Source organism: Anomaloglossus baeobatrachus, chromosome 11 (assembly GCF_048569485.1).
Source record: "Anomaloglossus baeobatrachus isolate aAnoBae1 chromosome 11, aAnoBae1.hap1, whole genome shotgun sequence".
NCBI lineage: Eukaryota > Metazoa > Chordata > Amphibia > Anura > Aromobatidae > Anomaloglossus > Anomaloglossus baeobatrachus.
Genome location: NC_134363.1, coordinates 26,386,184 through 26,398,683, shown reverse-complemented (window position 1 = coordinate 26,398,683; position 12,500 = coordinate 26,386,184). Strand labels below are relative to the sequence as shown.

Sequence of the window (12,500 nt, the reverse complement as noted above, 5' to 3'; positions counted from 1 at the left end):
GCTACTTGTAGCGAATATGCGAGTAGCGGAGAGTACTCGCTAACAGCATAGCCTGTACGAATAGTCAACTATTCGCTCAACACTACTTCTTAACAAAATATACAAGAAGTTAACAACAAAATGTTTGTAGCTAAGGACTATAATGCGCCACTTTTGTCTCACAGCTGTCCTCTAGATGTAGTTTGATTAGTTTCTCTTCCCATGACCAGCGATGAGTTTCCGCCAATACTCCCATTGTCTGTTATCTGTAGAGATGAGCGAACCCAAGGTTTGATTTTTGAACCGAACACCAACTTAAAAAAACAGAGATTGGGTTCGGAGTTTGGATGCTTTACCTGTGAACTTAACTTGCACGACCAATGCTATCTTTAGTTATGCTTGATGCTCAGCTCTGTACGAGCCCTTGCAGTGTTTGATCGGCTCGCTCTGGGGGTAACAACATCATGATTAGATGTAGTGTGTAATAAAAAGAAAATATGAAAAAGCCCACTCAGCCTCCCCAGAAGTGATCTGATTATGGCTGACTTATGCGGGTGGAGACTCAAACTGACAATCAGTGATTACGAACCTCCTCGGGCCAAGTTCGGGCCAGTGTAGGTTAGGTTTCTTTGCTAAGAGTGAACCGAACTTCCAAAGGATTGCTCATCTCTGCAGTGCTGGCATACAGCGCTGCAGCCAACCAATGAGCCCTGCAGCTCTAAGCTGTTATCAACTCGGTGAAGTAACTAATTGGCTGTGAACAGGGGAGAGGGATTTTCTGAAAGTTGAAAACCCCTTTAAGTCACATGATTTGTAAAAGTCTGTCCCAATACTTTTTTCTTTAGCCAGTGTTAACCGTTCAAAGGTTCCTTCTCTTTACATGAGTTGAAATAAGTTAAGACAGTTCAAAAGATCTTAATGTTAAAAATATATCAAAGCCCCTGTAACTTTCTATGGTGGGGAAATCTAGCACTCTAAGGGGATCTTAACTTTATTTCATCCCCCGATTCTCCATGCATACCTCTGTATCTGTTTACAAAATTATAAATTCTTCCTGATTCTAATGTCTACCCTATCATGTCTTCTAAGGTCATCTTACGAATTCAACAACACAAGTAACACAACTTCTTACAACGGTTCTTATGATTACATGTACATCATACAGAAAGTTGCAATTACAATATTCAGCATTGTTTTAGCTTTCGGGATTATCGGTAATGGATTAGTCATCTGGATTGCCGGATTCAGGATGAAGAAGACGATCAGTGCCGTGTGGTTCTTCCACCTGGCCATCGCGGACTTCTTGGGCTGTGCGTCCATTTCTCTGATGATAGCACTGTTGACTTCCTCTTCCACAGATTCACAAGTTATTATTTGCAACTTGTGCATTCTTCTGTTTGGTCTGAACATGGGCGCCAGTGTTCTTTTCTTGATCGGCATGAGTATTGACCGTTGGGTATCCGTCATGTGGCCATATTGGGCAAAAGTTCACAGGACATATAAACTAGTTAAAATCACTGCAGGAATAATTTGGTTGTTCTCCTTCCTTGTAAATGGTTTTAGTTGGTTTGCATCAAACTTTTTTTCATATCATATAACTGAACGGTGTATAATAGGCGACAATAAACAAGTCTATCTTTCTAAGATTCCCTTTAGTAATCGGCTGCACAAATTAGTTATAATGTGTGTGATTCCTTTTCTTATCATCGTTACCTCTTATGTCACCATTTTCTACAAGATTAGAAAAAGTAAGAGATCCCAGAGATCTCAGAGATCCTCCAGGATCATCACTGCTGTTATATTGGGCTATTTTATCTGCTGGTTTCCATTTTTCATCTTGCCACTTACACCCATCTATGATGAAGATAGACTTCTATTCTATAATATAAGTACTATTGTTTTCACCCTGGCTTGTCTTAACAGTTGCATCAATCCAATCATTTATGTATTTATCGGCCAAGATTTCCAACAAGGTTTCCTCAGATCCATTCCCTTTAAGCTTGAAAAAGCTTTAGGTGACCAGACTAATGATGTATTCGTAGAACGACAGCCCTCTAAACCTACTCAAAGTACAGATGGTTAAAATATATTTTTTTCATCCAAACCTTAAAAAAAATTCCGTATCCTAAATTGATGTATTATCATCTTACAATTCATTTAAATCAGTTTTGTTATATAATCATAGAGTGAACAATAGATGGTTATTTTCTTGTTTTCATGATTATTTATGTAAAAAAAAGTCATTCTTAATAGTCTTACTCGCTGTAATACCTGTTGTTGCCCGGGATAGTAACTGTCTCTCTGTCTCTCTCTCTGTCTGTCTGTCTTTTTCCATTTCTGTCTCTCTATCTCTTTTCCTGTCTTTCTATCATTCCCTGTCTGTCTCTGTCTGTCTCTCCTTCCCTGTCTTTCCTTGCCTGTCTCTTTTCCTGTCTGTCTCTTTCCCTGTCTTTCCTTGCCTGTCTCTTTCCCTGTCTGTCTCTTTCCCTGTCTTTCCTTGTCTATCTCTTTCCCTGTCTGTCTCTTTGTCTGTGTCTATCTGTGTCTCTCTGTCTTTTTGTCTTTCTGTGTCTTTGTCTGTCTGTATCTTTCCCTGTCTGTATGTTTCTTTCCCTTCCCTGTCTGTTTCTTTCCCTGTCTGTCTCGTTCCTTATCTCTTTCCCTGTCTGTCTCGGTGTCTGTCTCTTTCCCTATCTCTTTCCCTGTCTGTCTCGGTGTCTGTCTCTTTCACTGGCTATGCATTGCGACACGCCAACATTCTTCTGAAGTTCTGGCTGCATTGTGGTTCCCAGCTCCATTGATTTTAATGGACTCAGGTTTTTTGGCGATTGACTGTAAAGCGCGGGGTTAAATTTCCCCAGAAAACATAGTCTATGACGTTCCTTGAGTCAAATGGGGCATTTGTGCAAAATTTCATAATTGTACATACGACGGTGGAAATTCCTTTAGCGGGGACATACACACACACACATACACACATACACTCAGCTTAATATAATAGATTACTAGGGAAAGTGTATCAAGGAAAATTTAAATTTGCTTGGTTCCACATTTTTCCTGGGGAATTAAACTGGCGGAGAAGTTATTTAACCTCATATTTAATGTCGGTTATCAAGTCTCAGGATCTCTCGAGACCTTAGACCCATCTAGTCTTTGCTGCTCTTCTCAGCCATCACTGATACCGGGACCTCTGACATTCAGCCAGGACTTCCACTTTTCATGATACCCAGGAGGGCTCTGTACGAGTGTGTGGAAGGTCATGACATCAGCACATGCATCATGATCTTCTGGGCACATATGCAGAGCTGTTCCCAGGCCTATTAACACCCAGAAATCATAGCTCAGTGCAAGAGGCCTAGAGATTCCAGCACGAGTAATGAAGATAATGAAGAATGAAAGGGACACATAAGTGAGTGTTAAGGTGACAAGGATGTTTTTATTTAAATTTTTGATGGCTCTATTTGGTTTAGAAAAATTGCAGCCAACAGTTGGCATATTCCTCAATTTGCATGTTACTTCCAATAGGTGGCACTAGAGTTTGTCTCCTTACTCCCTGAAGAGACAATTTGAATATTACCCAGAGGATTATTGCAGCTTTACTATTGACAGCCAGATTAATTCGTCAGTCTCCACAAGGAGAAAAGTTTTTCCCTTAGACACCAGTAAAGTTTCTAATACATCCAGACCAGATCTCATACCTTGCACTGAGGAAGGACAATCATCCCGAAACACCGTATCTGCAAATTGAGGTTCTCATCCTGCATAAATCCTAGGTCATATAAAAATGCTCATTAAAGGGCCACCGTTGACTGCTGGGATTGCTACTTCCAATAGGTTGCACTAGAGTTTGTCTACTTCCTCCCAGAAGAGACCATTTCAATTTGCATGAAAATAAAACCCCAGAATTTTGGTAAATTCGGATTCTTGTAAAAATTCAAGTAGAATTTAATTTCACTTCAATTTATTCTCTCATCTCTATCTATTACATTTAGATGTTATAGTCAGCACATTGGTTTCCTGCACGTCCAAAAACAGAATAATTTCTTTATTTATTTTTTATAAATTCCTTTGTCTCTTAGAATCTTTTTCTAACATTCTCTGAGATGTGTTTGTCAAATTTAACGGAGCATGATATGACAGTCTTATCTTGATGTATTATTACAGTCCATCTATCTATCTATCTATCTACTCATCCAGTATCTATCTATATATCTTTCTATGTATCTATCTATAATCTATATATCTATTATCTATCGATCATTCGTCCATACCTCCATCCATCCATTATTTATCTATTTGTTTATCTTCTTGTTTGTTACAATGTATCTACATATATCTATATAAAATGTTTTCCTAAAGATACAGTAGAATACCAGATTCAATCATTACTAGCTATACTACCCGGCTTCACCCGGGTTAATAACTGTTGTTAACAAAATATAATGTATTAACAAAAATTTATTCTGCACACAATATCCGCTGCCCGAGATAGTAACTGTCTCTCTGTTTATCTCCCATTCTCTGTCTGTCTCCTCCTCTGTATATATATCTCTGTCTCTCTCTTTATCTCTTTGTCTGTCTGTCTCTTTCCCTGACTGTCTGTCTCTTTCTCCGTCTGTCTCAATCTCTTTCCCTGTCTGTCTATCTATCTATCTCTTTCCCTCTCTGTCTATCTATCTCTGTCACTTTCGCTGTCTGTTTCTTTCCCTGTCTGTCTCTGCCCCTCTCCCTCTCTTTCCCTGTCTGTCTCTTTCCCTCTCTTTCCCTGTCTGTCTCTTTCCCTCTTTCCCTCTGTCTCTTTCCCTGTGTCTGTCTCTTTGTCTGTGTCTTTACCTGTCTTTGTCTGTCTCTTACCCTTTCTGTCTCTTTCCCTCTCTTTCCCTGTCTGTCTGTTTCCCTGTGTCTGTCTCTGTCTCTTTGTCTGTGTCTGTCTCTTTACCTGTCTGTGTCTGTCTCTTAACCTGTCTCTCTCTTTCCCTCTTTTTCCCTGTCTGTCTCTTTCCCTCTCTTTCCCTGTCTGTTTCCCTGTGTCTGTCTCTTTCTCTTTGTCTGTGTCTGTCTCTTTCCCTGTCTGCGTCTGTCTGTTAAAGTGTCTCTTTCTTTCCCTCTCTTTCTCTGTCAGTTTGTCTCTTTGTCTGTGTCTGTCTCTTTGTGTCTGTCTCTTACCCTTTCTATGTCTGTTTCTTACCCTGTCTGTGTCTGCCTCTTTCCCTGTCTGTGTCTGTCTCTTTCCCTGGCTGCATTGTGACACGCCAGCATTCCATATAAGGGCGTGGTTGCGCATTCTTCTGAAGTTCTGGCTGCACTGTGGCTCCCAGCTCCATTCGCTTTAATGGAGGCAGGTTTTTTGTCGAATAACTGTAAAGCGCGGGGTTAAAATTTCCCCTCAAAACATAGCCTATGACGCTCTCAGGGTCCAGACGTGTGAGTGTGCAAAATTCTGTGGCTGTAGCTGCGACGGTGCAGATTCCAATCCTGGACATACACACACACACGTACACACACACATTCAGCTTTATATATTAGATTCTAGAAAAAAACCTACTCTATATTATTTCCATGTTTGCTATTATAATTTTTACCAATTTGTACATTTTTACCATGTAGATTTTTACACTAAAAGTTATTTTAATCGATTTCTGTCTATATTAATTCAATGGTTGTGATGATGTATCAATAAAACAAACCTTTAAGTTGTTATTTGTCATTTTATTAATCAAATGTTTAAACTAGAAAAAATGGGTAATGACGATTAGAGATGAGCAAACCTGTTCAACAAAGATTCACCAATTTCAAATTCGGTACAAGCCTTAGCATGTTCGTAACCCCAAGCACTTTCCCCAAATATCGTCAATCTTCTGTTTGTTCTTTTTTTGCTCCCGCACACCATCCACTTTTCCAAAAATGCTTTTGTAATAACATTTTTTGCATTTGTATAGGATTATGGTGCTGTCTGATAAATGGAGGGATGTGTAAAATCAGTGAAGGGGGTGGGACTTAGGAAAATCATTTTGGCTTGCGACACTATTTTATTCGTTGTGCGGCTTCAGAAGTTCTTTTAGTTCCATAGTTGTGCGGTTCAGAAGATCTTTTAGTTCCATAGTTGTGCGGTTTCAGAAGATCTTTTAGTTCCATATTTGTGCGGTTTCAGAAGATCTTTTATTTCCATAGTTGTGCGGTTCAGAAGATCTTTTAGTTCCATATTTGTGTGGTTCAGAAGATCTTTTAGTTCCATAGTTGTGCGGTTCAGAAGAACTTTTAGTTCCATAGTTGTGCGGTTCAGAAGATCTTTTAGTTCCATAGTTGTGCGGTTCAGAAGAACTTTTAGTTCCATAGTTGTGCGGTTTCAGAAGATCTTTTAGTTCCATAGTTGTGCGGTTCAGAAGAATCTTTTAGTTACATAGTTGTGCGGTTCAGAAGAATCCTTTAGTTCCATAGTTGTGCGGTTCAGAAGATCTTTTAGTTCCATAGTTGTGCGGTTCAGAAGATCTTTTAGTTCCATAGTTGTGCGGTTCAGAAGATCTTTTATTTCCATAGTTGTGTGGTTCAGAAGATCTTTTAGTTCCATAGTTGTGCGGTTCAGAAGATCTTTTAGTTTCATAGTTGTGCGGTTTCAGAAGATCTTTTAGTTCCATAGTTGTGCGGTTTCAGAAGATCTTTCAGTTCCATAGTTGTGCGGTTCAGAAGAATCTTTTAGTTCCATAGTTGTGCGGTTCAGAAGATCTTTTAGTTCCATAGTTGTGCGGTTCAGAAGATCTTTTAGTTCCATAGTTGTGTGGTTTCAGAAGATCTTTTAGTTCCATAGTTGTGCGGCTAACATGGGATCCAAGAAAAACATTGATATAGAGAGGGGACTTAATATTGTACAAAGCATGACAAAACACAATACATAACAGAACATGGAGCAAGGTACACAGATACTCCCAGCAGGGAATAATCCAATTCCACCAGGAACTCCACACAGGCAAAATCCCAAGAAAGTTAAAAAAACAAAGCAAAGGTACAAGACCAACTTATGTGAGAGGAGTTCTGGTAGACACAGAGAACAGGGCTGGTTTCAGAATGTCCTTAGAACACACAACATAAAATTGAGCACCGGCAAGGAACAAAAGGAAGCTACATATTTATATAGGCCCAAACCAAATTGTCTGATTGCAAATCCTATTCAGCTGTCTAGTTCCCACTAAGCAAGTCAGCTGCATTACTAGCACTGACTACAAGAGGGAGGCTCTAACTGGAATCTAATTTAAATGTATTCACAACAGTTCGCACATGCAAGCTCCCCATTTCTTAAAGGAGCATTGTGCACTCTCTGCTAGGGTCCTCAGCCTACGGCTGGGAAGCACAGGGTACTTAAAGCACCCTACCATGAAGGGAGGGGCCTGAGCAACTTCAAAATCTAATGAGTTCCTGTTACAGTTAACTCATTTTCAGGTCCCCGAAGCTGTAATCGTCCTGTACCCTGCCAGTCCCTGAGCCTGCACCCAATCTGTCTGTGTGTATGTACCTGCTTTGTGTACCCATATTCCAGTACTTCCATACACCTGTACTAGTTGTCCACTACACTGCCTGAGCTTGTCCTGCCTGCAGCAGAACCTTAACCCAGTCTTGACCAGTCGTCCTGTCTGAACACAAACACAAAATCTGTTCAAGCCCGCACTAACCATCCAATCTGCACATGACACTGATCCTGGTCTGTCTGATACTCCATGTCTGTATCTGAATCTTGACCCCTGGGGTCTGCTGCTGCAACCTAGGGACTGCCCTGGAGTGGTGGACAAATGAAATGTTTCTGAGTTTATCATTTTAAAAACTTGGCTAAAAGGTAAAAGAAACTTTATTAAAGTTTTAGTATTTTCCTTAAAATATGGAAATCTATCTATCTATTCCTCTATCTATCTATCTATCCCTCTATCTATCCCTCTATCAAATCAAATCAAATCAAATCAAATAAGCTTTATTGGCAGGACCAAATACAAATTAGTTTTGCCAAAGCAAGTGTACATTAGAGACTGGGGCTGTGGGGATGGTGGGTGGGGACTGTAGGAATGATGGATGGGGCACATCAAGGGTGGGGCCTCCAGGTCACAGTGTTGGCACAGTCTGTCCTCCCTGGGCTTGTAGCTCTGCTTGTGATGGCCGGATTCGATGGCTAGACTGTGGGCACTGAGTCTATATCGGCTCAGGGTTCTGCGGTCTCTGGGGTCCGGGAGTTTTTCCAGATATGGGGCCAGTCTGTAGTCTCTCTGTAGACTCTGGTACGTGGTCAGTTTCTGTGAGGTGTTGATGTCGGTCCTCCAGTCATTGACATACCTCTCCTGGCCCTCGTCTACCATCTTCCTGATTCTGGTTCTTGTCAGGCTGGTGTGATTGGTTATTTTGTCCAGTTGGGTTTGGGAGAGCTGTGCCAGGGGTCCTGGTTCATCTGGCCCACGTATATAAATCAGAGCTTTGTGGTGATGGGAGCTTGGATTGCTACTCTGTAGGTGAGCCTGAAATGATAGTGACCTCTTCAGAGCTGCTAGGTGTAGAGGGAATCTGCCCAGCTCGGCTCGACAAGCACTGTTGGAGGTGCTTCAATGGACCTGGAGAAGGTGCTTACAGAATTCCAGGTGAAATATTTCTGTTGGGCTGGAATCCCACCTTGACCAATCTGGGTAAGTGTGAAGGCCCCAGACTTCGCTGCCTTACAGGAGGATTGGGACGATGATGGAATCGAAGATTTTTAGCCAGACCCTCACTGGTTGCTTCAGATGATACAATTTCCTTCGGATGGCATAAAAGGTTTTGGAGGCCTTGTTTTTCAGGGTCTCTATGGCTTGTTTGAAGCTCCCTGACTGGTGAATTTCCAGGCCCAAGTAGGTGTATTTGTCTGTTCCTGTTAGAGTGCAGCCGTTTAGGACAAATGAAGGATGCTGGTTAAATCTTCTTTTTCTCTTCTGGAACACCATGATGTTGGTTTTCTTTAGATTGATCGGTAGTGGAGCTGAATTTCTCCAAGATTTGTAAGTTGTCTTGGAGACCTTTCTCGGTTGGTGACACCAGCAGTAGGTCATCTGCATAGAGCAAGAATTTCACCTGGGCGTCATGGAGTGTGAGACCTGGAACAGGTGAAGATTCCAGAGCAGTAGCCAGCTCATTGATGTAAATATTGAAGAGCGTTGGACTAAGGGGCACTTTGCACACTGCGACATCGCAGGTGCGATGTCGGTGGGGTCAAATTGAAAATGACGCACTTCCGGCATCGCATGCGACATCGCAGTGTGTAAAGGCTGGATGATACGATTAACGAGCGCAAAAGCGTCGTAATCGTATCATCGGTGCAGCGTCGGCGTAATCCATGATTACGCTGACGCGACGGTCCGATGTTGTTCCTCGCTCCTGCGGCAGCACACATCGCTGTGTGTGAAGTCGCAGGAGCGAGGAACGTCTCCTACCGGCCTCACTGCGGCTTCCGTAGGATATGCGGAAGGAAGGAGGTGGGCAGGATGTTTACATCCTGCTCATCTCCGCCCCTCCGCTCTGATTGGCCGCCTGCCGTGTGACGTCGCAGTGACGCCGCACGACCCGCCCCCTTAACAAGGAGGCGGGTCGCCGGCCACAGGGACGTCGCACGGCAGGTGAGTGTGTGTGTGAAGCTGGCGTAGCGATAACTTTCGCTACGCCAGCTATCACCACATATCGCTGCTGCGACGGGGGCGGGCACTATCGCACTCGGCATCGCAGCATCGGGCTGCGATGTCGTAGTGTGCAAAGCCCGCCTTAGGCTGCAGCCCTGTCTGACTCCTCGGCTCTGCTGGAAATAAGCCGTTCTTCTACCGCTCACACTCACGCTGCAGAGGTTCTCGGTGTAGGAGCTTTTGATGACATCGTAGGTCTTTCCTCCTATTCCGCTCTCCAGCAGTTTCAAGAACAAGCCCGGGTGCCACACTGAGTCAAAGGCCTTTATAAAGTCTACAAAGCAGGCGTATATCTTCCCATGCTTTGTATTGTGGACGTGGCTCTGAATGATACTGTGCAGGGTGTAGATGTGGTCCGTGGTGCGGTGGTTTGGCACGAACCCTGCTTGGCTTTTGCTCAGAACATTGTGCTCGGTAAGGAAACTGATGATCCTTTTGTTTAGGATGCTGTTGAACAGTTTTCCCAAGTTACTGCTGACACATATGCCTCTGTAGTTGGCAGGGTCATACCTGTCCCCACTCTTGTGGATCGGTGTAATGAGTCCTTGGTTCCAGGTATGAGGGAAGTAGCCAGCACTCAGCACAATGTTGAACAGTTTAACCATTGCAGCTTGAATTTCTGGTGGGCTGTACTTCAACATCTCTGGGGGGATTCCATCCAGACCACTAGATTTTTTACACTTTATGGAAGTGATTTTCGCTGCAACTTCCTGTAATGTAATTGGTGTGTCCAGTGGGTTTTGGAAGTTTTTGATTTTCTCTTCCATTGCCTTTAGTTTTGATGTTATGTTTTCCTGCTCTTGGCTTAGTCCTTCTTTTGGGATGTCTTTGCAGAGGTCTCTGAAGTACTGGAGCCAGATGTTGCTATTTTGGATATGGGTGTCATTCTTTTTCTTGCTCTTTGTGTCCATGTGGTTCCATATTTCCCAGAAGGAGTTGTCTTGGAGGGCGTCTTGGAGTTGGTTAAGTTTGGTAGAGATGTAGCTCTGCTTCTTCCTCGTTAGGATGGTTTTGTACTGCCTTTGTATGGTGTCATAGGCTTCCCTCAGGTCTGGGTTGTTGGGGTCTCTGTGTTTATTGTTTGAGGCTGTTCTCAGGGTCTTTCGAACGGCTTTACACTCTTTGTCAAACCAACCATTGATCTGCTTTTCTTTTGGCCTCTTGTAGTTGACTTGTTTGAGGTCTTACAATTTGGCCATGGTGTGGAATATTTTGTTGAGGTCTTTTGCAGCTTGATTCACTCCTTCTGGGTTTGACTTATACTTGTAGTTGTAGAAGTTATGGAGCATCTCCTGTAATTCTGGTCTGTTGGGAGCCTCTTTATATTTTATTTCTGATGTCTTGGACCATTTATAGGATGGAGGTCGGTTGTAGAGGCTGCTCTGCTGTGACTTTTGTGTGGATGGTTTCTCTGTAGATTTCATGTACAGGAGAAGTTGGCTGTGGTCTGACAGGTGCGTTTGTGGGGTGACTATGAAGGCGCTAATATTTGCCAAGTCCATATCTGTAATGGCGTAGTCAACTACACTCCTTCCTACATGGGAGTTTAGTGTGTATCTTCCCAGTGAGTCTCCCTATCTATCTATCAATTTATCTATCTATCTATCTATCTATCTATCTATCTATCTATCCCTCTATCTATCTATCTATCTATCTATCCCTCTATCTATCTATCAAATCAAATCAAATAAGCTTTATTGGCAGGACCAAATACAAATTAGTTTTGCCAAAGCAAGTGTACATTAGGGTCTGGGGCTGTGGGGATGGTGGGTGGGGACTGTAGGAAGGATGGATGGGGCACATCCAGGGTGGTGACTGTGGGGGCACTTCTAGGATGGGGGCTATGGAAGTACATGGCTTATGATGGGGCATATCCAGGGTGGGGACTGTAGTAACGGTGGTTGGGGCATATCCAGGGTGGGGATTGGGGGGCCACATTTGGGATGGGGGGCTATGGAAGTCCATGACTTATCATAGTTCTCTATCTATCTATCTATCTATCTATCTCTCTATCTATCTATCTATCCCTCTATCTATCTATCTATCTATCTATCTATCTATCCCTCTATCTATCTATCTACCCACCCGACTGCATTCTACCCGCTGTACAGTGTGGTGGAGGAGGGATAGCGCTATGGCTTGTTATCAGAGGTCATTTTATGCTTTTCAGTTCCAGTTCAGGGAAACCTTAAACATGTCAGATTCCATGAACAATTGTAGCCTCCAGTTATGTGGGAACAGTTTGGGGAAGGTTATTTTCAGTTACCTATGTCTGTGCTCGATGCACAAGGTCCATAAAGACATGGTTGAGGGACTTTAGTTTAGAAGAACATTACTTGACAAACAGAGCCTGGACCTCAACCCCATCCAAGTACCATTGAGATTAATTACAATTGAGATTAATAGCCTGAACTTCATCCAAGGCTCTTTTTAGTCTGGCGTGGAAAGATCTGAAGAAACTTTGTTGAAAATCCTTTTCAATAAAAACATAAATCTTTAAATTAATGCAACTGATAAAGTAAGCCAGAAATATAACAATAGAATGTACTTTGAAGGATAGAATGTCAAGGTCATGCATGAAGTAATGCCGATATCTCAGCATGGTTGCTCTTCCTCCTCTCAGCAGAAATGCCAACATGCTCATGATGATGTCTGCTCCGCAGGTCCATTTCCTTCTCTACCAGCTCCCACCATGGTCCCCAGACCCCCAGGCCTGTGCACATTGCACAGCTCTACTAACTACCTCCTTAGGGTGAGTACCCGCAAGCTCCCCATTTCTTAAAGGTTCAGTGTACACTCTCTGCTAGTGTCCTCAGCCTACGGCTAAAAAACACAGGGTAT

General features: G+C 42.8%; 1 protein-coding gene and 1 long non-coding RNA gene across 2 annotated transcripts in view; both read left to right on the top strand.

Moving 5' to 3' along the window:
- Positions 1-1,179, top strand: part of LOC142256047 (uncharacterized) — a 3,917-nt gene extending 2,738 nt beyond the window's left edge. Inside the window, exon 3 of the long non-coding RNA XR_012727474.1 lies at positions 1,069-1,179. This is a non-coding gene — a long non-coding RNA (uncharacterized LOC142256047). The remainder of the gene's footprint in view (positions 1-1,068) is intronic.
- Positions 1-12,500, top strand: part of LOC142256814 (C3a anaphylatoxin chemotactic receptor-like) — a 450,349-nt gene that overhangs the window by 362,964 nt on the left and 74,885 nt on the right. The gene's annotated exons all lie outside the window — the stretch shown is intronic.